We start from the raw sequence: 15594 nt of genomic DNA, 5'->3' as shown, positions 1-15594 counted from the left end.
CTGTGTTTATAGTGTCCTTGCCGCCCCAACCACAACAGGTGGTTCTTCTGGAACTTGAACTGGTTCTTCCAATGGTTGTGGGAAAGTAATTAGTGGCACTATTATGGCTCCATTGTACTGAGGCCAAGTCTCAGGAAAGTCTCCAAATATTGTATGTATCACCTTCTTTTTCTTCTCTGATACTTGAGGTGTACGGGGAACTTCTTTTAGTTTCAATGGTTCTAGGCATCTCTTCAAATGATCCCTTGAGACTGTTGACAAAGGTTTTTCCTTTATCTCTGCTAATTAAGTTTTCTTATTATCAGAATTGGAAGGTAGTACAGTGTAGGGTTCTGCTTACCACTGATCATCAAGTTTATGGACTTTTATTTTTAGAAATATTTCTCCAGGTGTTCAGGAAACAGCTTGTGCGTTTTTGTTATGATCCTTCTATTTTTCTCGACTTTGATTTAAGCTTTTTTTGACACATTCTTGTATTCTTCTATACTGCGCTTGGTGATTAGAGTCCCAATCAGCATCTGATGAATTGATTTCTGGAACGACTCCCATCTCAAGATCAACTGGCAATCTTCCAGGTCTTGCTCTCATTAGATACGCTGGTGTGCAGTTTGTGGAACTCACAGGAATGTTGTTGTACATGTCCACTAAGTCAGGTAGCTTTTCTGGCCACATGTTGTTTTCTTCTAGTTGTAAAATCTTCAACAGGTCAATGACTACCTGGTTCATCTTTTCACACATACCGTTAGTCTGTGGGTAGTAAGGCGTAGTGCGGATCTTTTTTCAGCCATATAAGTTGCAGAACTCATGGAATATTTCAGCTTCAAATGCAAAACCTTGATCTGTTAATACTTGTTCTGGGTATCCGTGTGGTCTACAGAAGTAAGCCTGAAAGGTTTTTGCTGCAGTCCTTGCTGCTAAGTCCTTCACTGGAACGACCAGCAAAAATCTGGAGTAATGATCCACCATTGTGAAAGCATATGTATAGCCTGTCCGACTGGGTGTTAATTTCACATGGTCCAGGGCTACAATTTCCAATGGCTGCTTGGTGACAATGGGCCGCAATGGTGCTCTTTGGCTATTGTGGTCTATCCTTCTCAGTGCGCAGGGATCACAGTTTCTGCACCATTTTTCTATAATACAGGAGCTCACTGGCAGCCATTACTCAGTGTGGCCCCAATTGTTACTGTGAGAAGCCTTGTACCCAAACAATAGGGAAGGGCAGCCAGTGTGACTGGACTTCACAAAGTTAGCAGAGGGCACATTTATATGTCTGCACTTGAGGGTAAGCGATGGGCACACTAATATGTCGAGACATGAGGGTTAGTGGAGGGCACACTAATATGTCGAGACATGAGGGTTAGTGGAGGGCACACTAATATGTCGGGACATGAGGGTTAGTGGAGGGCACACTAATATGTTGGTACGGGAGGGTAAGCGAAGAGCACACTAATATGTCAAGACATGAGGGTTAGTGGAGTGCACATTAATATCTCGGGACATGAGGGTAAGCGAAGGGCACACTAATATGTTGGTACATGAAGGTTAGTGGAGGGCACACTAATATGTCGGTACATGAGGGTTAGTGGAGGGCACACTAATATGTCCGAACATGAAGGTAAGCAAAGGGCACACTAATATGTTGGTACATAAAGGTTAGTGAAGGGCACACTAATATGTTGGTACATAAAGGTTAGTGAAGGGCACACTAATATGTCGGGACATGAGGGTAAGCGAAAGGCACACTAATATGTCGGGACATGAGGGTAAGCGAAAGGCACACTAATATGTCGGGACATGAGGGTTAGCGGAGGGTACACTAATTTGTGGAAACATGAGGGTTAGTGCAGTGCGCACTAATATGTTGGTACATGAGGGTTAGTGGAATGCGCACTAATATGTTGGTACATGAGGGTTAGTGGAGGGCACACTAATATGTTGGTACATGAGGGTTAGTGGAGGGCACACTAATATGTTGGTACATGAGGGTTAGTGGAGGGCACACTAATATGTTGGTACATGAGGGTTAGTGGAGGGCACACTAATATGTCGGGACATGAGGGTAAGCGAAAGGCACACTAATATGTCGGGACATGAGGGTTAGCGGAGGGTACACTAATTTGTGGAAACATGAGGGTTAGTGGAGTGTGCACTAATATGTTGGTACATGAGGGTTAGTGGAGTGTGCACTAATATGTTGGTACATGAGGGTTAGTGGAATGCGCACTAATATGTTGGTACATGAGGGTTAGTGGAGGGCACAGGGCACACTAATATGTCGGGACATGAGATTTAGTGAGGGGAGCCGTTATCACCGTGCCGGTCACGTGACGCAGGGTCCCGGGAGAGTACCGCTGTCAGGTGACTGCTTGTGGAAGGCGCGGGCTCGCGGATTCATGCACGCGCCGGCGGGAGGTGACGGGGTGCGCGCCGTGTCGGTTGGCCGGAGAGAACTGCCAGGAGAAGGTGAAGGAAAGAGAGAGGGAGACATAGAAGGGAGGAAAGTGAGCAGCCACCGACAGGAAGAGCCGTGGGAGAAGCCGGGCCTGGGACCGTGGGTTCCGGCAAACAAAGCGAGCAGCATTGTGCGCGGTGCGGACGGAGGTGAGTGTGATGGAGATGATGGAGCCAGCTGTGCCCCCGAGGCCTGGTACAGTGGGCCGCCCCGTCAGGTGCCCCGATATGCCAGCCTTTGTTAGGCGGCCTCCCCTCCCCCCACTTCTCCTCCCCGGGGGTCTCTCCCTGTCAGGTCCCCTCCGGTGACAGAGGCTGCACAGATGTGTCCCCAGGATATGGCGCGGGTGTGCGGCTCCAAACTTTCCGGCTGCTGGAAGTTTTGGACATGGTGGAGCTGCCATCACATGTATTGGCACGTCTGCCCTGGTACGGCGGGTGTACACATCACACAACGTGGGAATGCCTGGGGTGGTAAGAGCTGGCTCTACAGGGGGCATAGTATGGGTGGTCTGTGGCAGTGGTCCCCACACACCCACCTTGTGGCCCCCATTAACCTGGGGAGGTAAGAGCTGGCTCTATAGGGACTTTTCATGGGTGGGCTGTGGCACTGCTCCCCTTACACCCACCTTGTGGTTGTGAGAAGGGGACTGATGGGTAGTCTGTGGCACTGGTCCCCACACACCCACCTTGTGGCCCCCATTATCCTGGGGGGTGGTAAGAGCTGGCTCTCTAGGGACTTTTCATGGGTAGCTTGTGGCACTGCTCCCCTCACACCTACCTTACAGTGCCCATTAGCCTGTGGTGGTGAGAGCTGACTCAATAGGGGATGTCTCATGGGTTAGTCTGTGGCACTGTTCGCCTCACGCCCACCTTGTGGTGCCATTAGCCCAGGGTGCTGAGAACTGGCTCAATAGGAGACCTCTCATGGGTAGTCTGTGGCACTGCTCCCCTCACACCAACCTTGTGGTGCTCATTAGTCTGGGCATGGTGAGAACTGGCTCTATTCAGGACATCTCATGGGTAGTCTGTGGCACCGCTCCCATCACACTCACTTTGTAGTGCCCATTAGCCTGGGGGTGGTGAGAAGGGGACTGATTGGTAGTCTGTGGCACCGCTCCCCTCACACCCACTTTGTAGTGCTCATTAGCTTGTAGCGGTGAGAGCTGGCTCTATACGGGACATTTCATGTGTAGTCTGTGGCACCACTCCCCTCACACCCACCTTATGGTGTCCACGGGATATATAGGGGACATCTCATGGGTAGTCTGTGGCACCAATCCCTTCATACCAACCTAGAGGTGCCCATTAGCCTGGGGGTGGTGACAGCTAGCTCTAAAGGGGATGTCTCATGGGTGGTCTGTGACACTGCTCCCCTCACACCCACCTTACAGTGCCCATTAGCCTGTGGTGGTGAGAGCTGACTCTATAGGGGATGTCTCATGGGTTAGTCTGTGGCACTGTTCCCCTCACACCCACCTTACAGTGCCCATTAGCCTGTGGTGGTGAGAGCTGACTCTATAGGGGATGTCTCATGGGTTAGTCTGTGGCACTGTTCGCCTCATGCCCACCTTATGGTGTGCATTAGCCTGGGGATGGTGCCAGTGGGATATATAGGGGACATCTCATGGGTAGTCTGTGGCACCAATCCCTTCATACCGACCTTGTGGTGGCCATTAGCCTAGAGGTGGTGAGAGCTGGTTATATATGGGAAGTCTGTGACACCGCTCCCCTCACACCCGTATTGTGGTTTCCATTAGTATAGGGGTGGTGAAGGCTGGATCTATAGGTGGCGTCTCACCCACCTTGAGGAGCCCATTAGCCTGGGGGTGGTGAGAGCTTGCTCTGTAGGGGACATCTCATGGGTAGTCTGTGGCACTTCTTCCCTCGCACCACCCACCTTGTGGTGCCCCACAGCTTGGAATAATACAGACCCATTGTGCTGTATAGGAGAAAACAATTACCAGGTGTCATTCTTCCTCGCTGGCGCAATGTATGTGCCCAACCTCTACATTAAGGGTGCTTTACACGCTGCGATATCGCTAGCAATCTCGTTAGCGATATGACACGCCAGATCGCACATAGGTCATTTTTATAGCGCCGGACACATGTGCGATCTCGGTAAATCGTATGTGCGATCTGGTGTGTTAAATCACTAACGAGATCGCCAGCGATGTCACAGCGTGTAAAGCACCCTTTACTCTTGTGCAGCCTGAGCTGGCAATCTTGACTTTATGGGAGATGCCTGACTGTTATCCATCAATAATCCTTTGTCCTGAAAGATATAATCCCTGTAGAATTGTGTGGACAGCTGCTTATCACCTACTCCCTAATGACATAAGCATGCTCGGCTGATCGGAGTGTGCATGTTTATAAGGGGTCAGGCAAGATAGAACACCTCTCGTAGAAGTATGCAGTTTTTCATAAGAGCTTAAAATATTTTGCTGTTAGAAAAAAATTCTATTAAGCTGTTTTTGTCATTTAGCCCAAATCAAAGTATGGTATTGCTGGCCTCCTCTCCTGCAACAAGATACAATGACACAAGCTAGCCTAATATGCCCGGGATCTGTCCCTGTTCTCATGCTTTGTAATCTAGTATGCAATCCACTCTTTATGAGCGGGCATTTCCACTTGACTTGCATTCTGCCAGCATTATAGCTGCTGGAACTCCTTTTGCCTCACTTTGATTTTCTTACGATGGAACAGACCCTGTCTTCCTGGAATGGGAGTGAAGTGTCAGGCAAGGGGAAATCCAACGTGACTAATCAATATTCTACCTCTTTAGGCTGCTTTCACACCTCCGGTTTCTGCAATGCGGCACAATTCGGCACTTTGCAGGAAAATCGCAACCGTTTTTTTTTTGCTGCCGGTTGCGTTTTTTCTGCATAGACTTTAATTAGTGCCGCATTGTGCCGCATGGCCTTGCGTTCCATCCGGTTTTTGCCGCATGCGGCAGATTTAGCCGATGCGGTGGCCGGATGGAACGTTGCCTGGCACGGCAAAAACAGCATCGCGCCGCATTTGGCCGATGCGGCGCATTTTTCAATGCATGTCTATGGCGGCCGGATTCGGCGCGATGCGGCAAAAAACACATCCGGCCGCCGCATGCGGTTTTTGCCACTGCGCATGCTCAGTAGCATGCCGCAAGCGGCAAAAACCGGACGGGCCGCATGGGAAAAACGTATGCAAAGGATGCGGTGTTTTCACCGCATCCGTTGCATAGCTTGCACAGCCGGATTGAGCCGCACAGCTCAAGCCGGATGTGTGAAAGCAGCCTTAACCATTCTTCTCAAAATTGCCATATGGGCTACATTCACATGAACTTTGTTTTGGTGCAAATGCTGTTCTTAGAAAAAAAAACCCAAACAAACCTGACATCGTGCAGGCCGCACAAGGTCCACTGTGATTCAATTAGGCTGCTCAGATATCTGCACAAAAACATGGGTCTATGCGTTTGCTCCCCAAAAAATCAGATCCTATACAGATCAGCCATATAACATCTGATTTTTACAGATACCTTGCAGTTCAGAACATAGGAAATTGGGTTTTAATCGTAAACTTTATTCACAGAAATTGTGCTACTTTTTTTTTTTTTTTTTTCTTCCCTAATCTGGATGCAAAGCAGACAATTTTTCATCTGGTCATGTTAACTTGTCATTGGGAGAGTCAGGAATCTCCATACACATTAAGGGTATGTGCCCACGATCAGGACTCGCAGTGTCCTGACCTGCGGGGCTGCTAGTCTCCTCCGTAGGAGAATGCAGGAGACTGCAGCTGCTTGTACCCACGATTAGGGTTCAGTGTACTTTGGTCTCTCACTTGTGTTCTCCCTACGGAGGACGCATGCGAATCCGCAGCAAACAATTGACATGGAAAGCCGCACCGCAGGTCAGTATTTGCTGCGGAAAAAACAAGCACAGTGGGCACGAGATTTTTAGAAATTCCATCCACTATGCTTGTACTGTACAACGCAGCGTTTTGGACACAGCGAAAACACGCTACATCCAAACGCTGCAAACACTGATTGTGGGCACGTACCCTAACTGTTCATCTAATGTGTATGGGGCACGTGTGAGTTATCAAAGCTGGGAGACAACCCTTACTTGGCCAATAAATAAATGGTCATTATGGTTGTCCTCTGACTTGGGTGATCTAAGGCCATGTGCACACACTGCATTTCGTTATGGGTTCTTGGTGCAGTATAGTCACAAATCTGCATGCCTGTGCTTATGCCAGCACAGTCAATGGGTTGTGCGCAGTGCATATTTTTTCATTGCAGATTTGGTGCAGAAAATTATCTGCAGCATGTCAATTCCTGGTGTGTTTTTGCCTGCATTTTTCAGCCCTTCCACCCATTGACTTCATTATGAAAAACACATGGCCAACGCGTACTACGTTTTTTCGTACGTTTTTCTAGCAGAAGATGCAGATTTGGTGCAGAGAATGTCTTCACCAAATACTGAACTTGTGCACATAGCCGAACACTCCACTATAATATAGTATGAAAAAATAAAGGTTGATTGGCAGACCAAAAATAAATGTTTAAATTTAGGGAGGGCCTAGGTTTAACCCCTTAGTGACGGAGCTAATTTTCACCTTAATGACCAGACCAAATTTTGCAATTCTGACCAGTGTCACTTTATGAGGTTATAACTCTAGAACGCTTCAACGGATCCCGGTGATTCTGAGATTGTTTTTTCGTCACATATTGGACTTCGTGTTAGTACCAAATTTAGGACAATATTTTTTGCGTTTATTTATGAAAAAAATTGAATATTGGCAAAAATTTTGAAAATTTTGCAATTTTCAACTTTTGAATTGTTATACCGTTAAACCAGAGATTTCTGTGACACAAAATAGTTAATAAATAACATTTCCCACTTATCTACTTTACATCAGACCAATTTTGGAAACAACATTTTTTTTTGTTAGGAAGTTAGAGGGGTTCAAAGTTTATCAGCGATTTCTCATTTTTACATCAAAATTTACAAAACCATTTTTTTAGGGACCACATCACATTTGAAGTGACTTTGAGAGGCCTAGATGATAGAAAATACCCAAAAGTGACACCATTATAAAAACTGCACCCCCCAAAGTACTCAAAACCACGTTCAAGAAGTTTATTAACCCTTCAGGTGCTTCACATGAACAAAAGCAATGTGGAATGAAAAAAAAGCAAAAATTAAATTTTACCTAAAAATGTTGCTCTAACCCAAATTTATTCACTTTTAGAAGAAATAACACAACAAAATGGACCCCAAAACTTGTTCCCCACTTTCTTATGAACGCGCCAATACCCCACATGTGATCAGAAACCTCTGTTTGGACAAATGGGAGGGCTCGGAACAGAAGGAGCAATATTTGAATTTTGGAAAGCAAATTTGGCTGAAATAGATTGCGGGCACCATGTTGCATTTACAGGTCCGCTAAGGTACCTAAACAGAAGAAATCCCTCACAAGTGACACCATTTTGGAAACTAGACCCCTCAAGGATTCTATCTAGGGGTATAGTGAGCATTTTAGATCCACAGGTACTTCACAGATTTTGTTAACGTTACGTTGTCATATTGAAAATTTTAATAATTTTCTCAAAAATGTTGCTTTAGCATCAATTTTCTCACTTTTTCAAGAGGTAATTCCAAAAATTTGACCTCAAGGTTTGTTAACCACTTTTTTATGAGCGCGGTGATACCTCACATGTGGTCTGAAACCTTTGTTTGGACAAATGGGAGGGCTTGGAACGAAAGGGGCAATATTTGAATTTTGGAAAGGAAATTTGGCTGAAAAAGATTGCGGGCACCATGTCACATTTGGAGGACCCCTAAGGTACCTAAACAGCAGAAACCCCGCACAAGTGACCCCATTTTGGAAACTAGGCCCCTCAAGGAATTTATCTAGATGTTTGGTGAGTACCCTGAACCCCCAGGTGCTTCACAGAATTTTATAACGTTGAGCCATGAAAAAAAAAAAATAAAATTTTACCACAAAATTGTTATTTCAACCAGGTAGCTTTTTTTTTACAAGAGTAAAAGGAAAATATTCAGCATAACATTTATTGTGCAATTTCTCCTGAGTTTGGCGATACCTTATATGTGGTGGAAATCAACTGTTTGGGTGCACAGCAGGGCTCGGAAGGGAAGGAGTGCCATTTGACTGCAAAATTGGCTGGAATCAATAGCGGACGCCAGGTTGCATTTGGAGAGCCCCTGAGGTGCCTAAACAGTGGCTGTCCCCCACAAGTGACTCCATTCTGGAAACAAGACACCTCAAGGCTTTTATCTAGGTGTATAGTGAGCAGTTTGAATCCACGAATACTTCACAGATTTTGATAAGCTTAGGTTGCCATATTGAAAATTTTCATTTTTTTCACAAAAATGTTGCTTCAGCATCAAATTTCTCACTTTTTCAAGAGACAACAAACAACCGTGGACCCAACAGGTTGTTATCCAATGTCTTATGAGCACAGGGATACCCCACATGTGGCCAAAAACCTCTGTTTGGATAAATGGGAGGGCTTGGAATGGAAGGAGCACCATTTGAATTCTGGAAAAGTTGAGATAAATTGCGGGCACCATGTCACATTTGCAGGGCCCCTTGGGTACCTATACATTCGAAACCCCCCACAAGTGACTCCATTTTGGAAACTGGATTTTATTCAGGAGTATAGTAGCATTTTGAATCCACAGGTACTTCACAAAAATGTTGCTGTAGCAACAAATGTCTCACTTTTAGGCTATGTGGCCATGATCCAGCGACACGGCGCCTAGTACACAGTGTCAACCTCCTGCAGAGATGTGAGTGTTGTCCACGGGAGAACGCAGCTGCCCATGCCCACGATTTGGGTTCAGGCCGCTGTGGAGCTCTATGCTACCTGCAGAGAACACTCATCTCCGCAGCATAAATTGACATGCTGAGGCTCGGGAAGCTGCGCCACAGGTCGGTTTATGCTGCGGAGAAGAGAAGTACATTGGGCAAGCACATTGGGCATGGGATTTCTAAAAATCCTTCCACTGTGCTTCTACTGCACAATGCAGCGTTATGGACGCAGGGAAAACACTCTGCGCCCAAAACGCTGCAAATCCCGATTGTGGGCGCACAGCCTAAAATGCTACAATGGATGAATGGATAGATGTCAAACAAATATAACGTCCCACCCCCTGCATATTCTAAGCTGGCGCCCTTTAGTGCCTTTCATGTGGCACTAAAGGGTGCCTAGCCTTGTATTTAGCCCCCCAAAAAATTAATTAAAATAAACGACGTGGGGTCCCCCCTATTTTTGATAGCCAGCTAGGGTAAAGCAGACAGCTGTAGCCTGCAAACCACAGCTGACAGCTTCACCTTGGCTGGTGATCAATTTGGAGGGCTCCCCAGGCGTTTTTTAAAAAAAAAACAAAAACGTGGGGTCCCCCCAAATTAGATCACCAGCCAAGGTGAAGCAGACAGCTGGGGTCTGGTATTCTCAGGGTGGGAAGAGCCATGGTTATTGGACTCTTCCCAGCCTAAAAATAGCAGGCCGCAGCCGCCCCAGAAGTGGCGCATCCATTAGATGCGCCAATCCTGGCGCTTCGCTCCAGCTCATCCCGCGCCCTGGTGCGGTGGCAGACGGGGTAATATATGGGGTTGATACCAGCTGTAATGTCACCTGGCATCAAGCCCTGGGGTTAGTGATGTCACGGCATCTGAACAGATACCCGACATCACTAACCCAGTCAAGAAATAGAAAAAAATAAAGACAAAAAAAAAATTTATTTGAAAAAAAACTCCCCGAAACATTCCTCTTTTACCAATTTATTGTAAATAAATAAATTTCGGTCGCTGTAATCCATTTTTGAGGTCCCACGCCGTCTCTGGATCTTCTAGAATATGGGGGGCACGTTCAGGGAACGTATCCCCCATTTTCTGGAAGAGCAAGCTGTCCATGAGCAGTGTGGGTGCAGTAATCTGAGAATACTGCACTCACACTGCCCCTGTCCAACCTAGGGCAGAGTGACCTGCAGTAACCTCATTCCAGAATATGAGGGGCACGCTCACAGAACGTACCCCCCATTTTCTGGAACAGCAGCCTCTCCATGTGAGGAGTGTGGCTGCAGATCACTGCACTCACCCTCCCCCGGTCCACAGTGGAGCCTGTGCATCAGCGACGTCAGCAGGATCCCTGCTTGCAGGGATCCAGCTGACAGCCGCTGTCTGCGCATGCGCCGCCAGCATTCAAGAGAAGGAGGCGGCGTGATCGCGGGGCCGGAGCACCAGCAGACAGGTAACGTATGACCGGGGGCTGGGGGGGGTGACGGAGGGTGACGGGGGGACCTGGGGACAACTTTCTGCCGCATGTGACGTGTCACATGCGGCAGAAAGAGTAGGATGAATGCGGCCGCCATTTTCCACGCTCCGGAGGTGGGAGGCGGCTCTGGAGAACCGGAGGGGGCTCCGGGGACCAGAGATCTCCGGTGTACCGGAGGAGGGGTCAGGGGGAGGACATTTCCCTCCGATCTGAAATGTTTGATCATTTCAGATCGGAGGGAAATGATTGCAGAGCCGGCGCCGGCGGCAGTTTTCAGCGCGCGTCGGCGCCATCTTGGATTTTCCGGAGGGGGGGTAGGGGTGGTGGGGGGACTCTCCGGTACCGGGGGCTTTGGGGGCACTAGAGGATTATATTTATTTCTCATCTGACATGTTTGATCACGTCAGATGAGAAATAAATCAATTTTACCGGCCATTTTTTTTTTTTTTAATGTTGTCGCCGGTATACGGTGTATACCGGCGATCGCATTAACGGGGTCCAAAAAAAACACCCCGATTCATAATCTTGGGGGTCTCAGCTACCTCCGGTAGCTGAAACCCCCGAGATTTTTCGTCACTGGGGGGCGCTACAAGCTTTTTCCGGCCTGACGTCTCAAGACGTCGGAACAGAATAAGTACCCTGTTTTTCCGACGTCTTGAGACGTTAGGCCGTCGCTATGGGGTTAAAGCACCACTCCAACAGTAAAAAAAACCAAACACTAGGATGGTGATTGAAGTGTGTTTTTATCACCAGCACGTGGATTTTACTTGCTCTTCCTAGAATAAGGGTACCATCTCACGTAGCGACGCACCAACGATCCCACCAGCGATCTGACTTGGCAGGGATCGTTGCTGCATCGCTACATGGTCACTGGTGAGCTGTCAGTCAGGCAGATCTCACCAGTGTGTCATGTAACGATGCTGCGCTTGGTAACTAGGGTAAATATCGGGTAACTATAAGCAAAGCCCTTTGCTTGGTTACCCGATATTACCCTGGTTACCAGCGTACACCGCTTACAGGCTGCTAGCGCTGGCACCCTGTATACGTAGCTAGGGTACACATCGGGTTACTAAGCAAAGTGCTTTGCTTAGTTACCTGATATTTTTCTGGCTACGTGTGCAGGGAGCGAGCGCTGGCAGCCTATAAGCGGTGTACGCTGGTAACCACGGTAAATATCGGGTAACCAAGCAAAGTGCTTTGCTTAGTTACCTGATATTTACCCTGGTTACCAGCGTACGCTGCTTAGACAGAGTTGACGCGGATGTGTGCTGTACAGCTGGAGACCAACGAGCATAAAATGAACCAGAACAGTGTGTAACAAGCAGCGCTTTCACAGCAGGGGCCAGGTCGCTGCTCAGTGTCACACACAGCGAGATAGCTAATGAGGTCACTGCTGCATCACAAAACCTGTGACTCCGCAATGATCTCGCTATGTGAGAAGTATCCCTAAGAATTGAAGATTATATTTATTTTTACATGTGCTGATCAGCCTTTATTTTTTGATACACCATATCTCCTGATGGTCTTCAGTATCTGAAACTGCTCCCATTGCAGATAAATGACAGATTGTATTATTCACTACATAGTGAGCAATTTTATTTTTTTTATCATATACTACCACAGGGTCACTGTTTCCATTTCTATCTTGTCAATGGACACAACTTCTGTACATAGCTGCCCATATTTAATAATTGTTTATATACTATGTAACTGGAAAAAAGAAATCCAGGGTTAGTCCAGCCCTTTACTATTGATGGCCTATCCTTAGGCTACGTCATCAATATCAGATTGGTGGGGTTGCTGCTGTTCGCAGCCGGATGTGATCAGTTGCAGAGCTGCAGTCAATAGGGGTTTATCTGCAGTATCCTGCTGCGGCCACTATGCTGTTGATAGATGGATCACATCCGGTGGGTGAACAGCTGATTGGTGTGTGTGTGTAATTGGTATTAGATATATTCATTGTAGACCTATCCTAAAGGCCGCTTTACACGCTGCGATATTGGTACCGATATCGCTAGCGTGTGTACCTGCCCCCATCGGTTGTGTGACGCAGGCAAATCTCTGCCCGTGTCGCACAACATTGCCCGGACCCGTCACACTACTTTCCTTCCCTGCAACATCGCTGTGACCGGCGAACCGCCTCCTTTCTAAGCGTCACATCAGCGTCACTGAACCGCCGCCCAATAGAAGCGGAGGGGCTTAGATGAGCGGGACGAACATCCCGCCCACCTCCTTCCTTCTGCATTGTGGCCGGGACGCAGGTAAGGAGAGGTTACTCATTCCTGCGGTGTCACATGGAGCGATGTGTGCTGCCGCAGGAACGAGGAACAACTTCGTTACTGCTGCAGTAACGATATTTGAGAATGGGCCCCCATGTCGCCGATGAGCAATTTTGCACGTATTTGCGACGATGCAAAATCGCTCATAGGTGTCACACGCAACGGCATCGCTAATGCGGCCGGATGTGCGTCACCTATTCCGTGACCCCAACGAGATCGCTGTAGCGATCTCGTAGCGTGTAAAGCCCGCTTTAGGCCATATGCACACATTCATTATTTGGTGATTTGTATTTGTAACCCAAAACCAGGAGTGGGTGGAAAATGCAGAAATGTTGTGTGTGTTTCTTCTATAGTCTTCCTCTGATTGTTGAACTGATTTTGGCTCACCAAATACTGACCGTGTGAATGTGACCTACAGATACACCATCAATATAGAAGTATTGGACAACTCCTTTAAATTAAACTGTGAAAGGTGTGTGGATTTGAAATCAATGGGTGCAGGCTCTGTCTTCATACACCCTGTATTATGTGTTAGGCTAAGTTCACATTTCCGTTGATTTGTATCAGTCACATGCGTCGCTTGACGCATGTGACTGATGCGCTGTTCAACGCTGTACAACGGATGACATAGAACAGAATTCTTTGTCGGATTCCGTTGTGTGCGGGGGGCGGAGTTCGGGGGCAGAGCCGAGCGGGGGGCGGGGCCAGGCGCTGAGGATGTCAGTAGAAGTGCTGCGGTCTGCATGGCTGGGGACAGGTGAGTGTATGTGTGAGTGAGTGTGTGTATGTGCATGTATGTATGTATGTATGTATGTATGTGTGTGTGTGTGTGCACATGCAAAGTGCGGGAGGGGGCGGAGCCGAGCAGGGGGCGGGGCCAGACGAGGGTGTCAGTGCTTGTCTGCATGGCTGGGGACAGGTGTGTGTGTGTGTGTGTGTGTGTGTGTGTACATACATGTGCGGAGTGCGGGAGGGGGCGGGGCCGAGCGGGGAAGTGTCGGCCTCCCTGCACACGTAACCAGCCTAAATATCGGGTAACAGCAAAGCACCCGATGTTTACCTTGGTTACCCGATATTTACCTTGGTTACGGGCCTACACCGCTTAGCGCTGGCTCCTTGCACCGTAACCAGGGTAAATATCGGGTAACCAAGCAAAGCTGGTGACGTGTGCAGGGAGCCAGAGAGCATGCGCAGCGAAATCCGACGGATCGCGCTGCTCAAAAAACGTTACATGCTGCGTTCCTCCCGCCCGGCGGTCAGTCGTTCCACGACTGATCAGTCGGGCGGAGGGTGCAACGCAGCATCATCAGTCACAATCCGCTGCTCATACAAGTCTAGGGGAGCAGCGGAATCCGCTAAACGGATTCCGCTGTTTACAAGAGCAGCGGATTGTGACTGATAGATTTTAGCGGAAATGTGAACTTAGCCTTACACTTTCCTCCTGGTAGGTGTGGTGTACTTCTCACACTGTGCTGCTTCCATATTCTCCTGTGCTAGTACATGTAAGGTCATTGCTCTCCTCTCTTATCTCCTGATGCAATTTGTAGATATTGTGCTGGTTCGTGTGTGAAGCACTCCATTCTGTTCTATAGGAGTCGTGAGTTACGGTAGACGTCAGTAGAGAGAGCTGTTCATGCACGGCCACCTATTGCATCATAGTGGCCACCAGAATGGAGTTAATGGCTTTCCTGTTTGAGGTACAGGACCCACCCCATTAATGGCCATTTTAAAGCTCTTTAATCAGATTTCTTCTTAACAGAAGTGACTCTTGTAATTCAAAGGACTTAAAAAAGGGGTATTATGTTTGGAAGTTATCCCTCTATCCACATAGTAGGATAATATCTTAGCAACTATTGGGATCATACGCGCTGCAGCTGTATTATCTCTTATGAGAATGTGGAAGACAAGACCAGCGCAGCGCTTAAAGGCTCCTTTACACACTGAGACTTTCTAGCGATCCCACCAGCGATCCCAACCTGGCCGGGATCGCTACAAAGTCTCTGGTGAGGCGCTGGTGAGCTGTCAAACAGGCATACCTGGAAAACGACGCAACAGCGATCCGGACCTGCAGAACGACCTAGCTAGTCATTGGGGACGTGTCAAAGCAGCTATCTGAAAGGGAAGTCGCTAACGAAGTCATTGTAACGGGGTTAAACACACCGATGCATGCTGCTCAGTGGGAAACAAAGGACCAAAAAATGGTCCTGAGAGATTTGTACCGATCAGCGACCTCACAGCGGGGGGCCAGGTCCCTGATGCGTATCACACACTGCAATGTCGCTGGGGAGGTCGCTATTACGTCACAAAACCAGTGACGTTACAGCGATGTTGCAGTGTGTAAAGGGGCCTTAAGGCCCTGTCACACACAGAGATAAATCTGCGGCAGATCTGTGGTTGCAGTGAAAATGTGGACAATCAGTGCCAGGTTTGTGGCCATGTACAAATGGAACAATATGTCCATGATTTCACTGCAACCACAGATCTGCCAAAGATTTATCTCTGTGTGTGACAGGCCTTTAGGTATCTATGGTCATCCCATTAAGTACAAATGAAGTGTCAGTACATATGATAGATCACTGCACA

At 47.9% G+C, this 15594-nt stretch overlaps 1 protein-coding gene across 1 annotated transcript in view; it reads left to right on the top strand.

Annotated features, from left to right (window-relative positions):
* Positions 1-2384: 2384 nt before the first annotated feature.
* NCK2 (NCK adaptor protein 2) overlaps positions 2385-15594 on the top strand; it is a 79629-nt gene continuing 66419 nt past the window's right edge. Inside the window, exon 1 of the mRNA XM_075336456.1 lies at positions 2385-2601. The gene's annotated coding sequence lies outside the window, so the exon portion shown is untranslated. The remainder of the gene's footprint in view (positions 2602-15594) is intronic.

Source organism: Anomaloglossus baeobatrachus, chromosome 2 (genome assembly GCF_048569485.1).
Source record: "Anomaloglossus baeobatrachus isolate aAnoBae1 chromosome 2, aAnoBae1.hap1, whole genome shotgun sequence".
Lineage (NCBI taxonomy): Eukaryota > Metazoa > Chordata > Amphibia > Anura > Aromobatidae > Anomaloglossus > Anomaloglossus baeobatrachus.
This window is presented reverse-complemented; position numbering and strand designations above follow the sequence as displayed.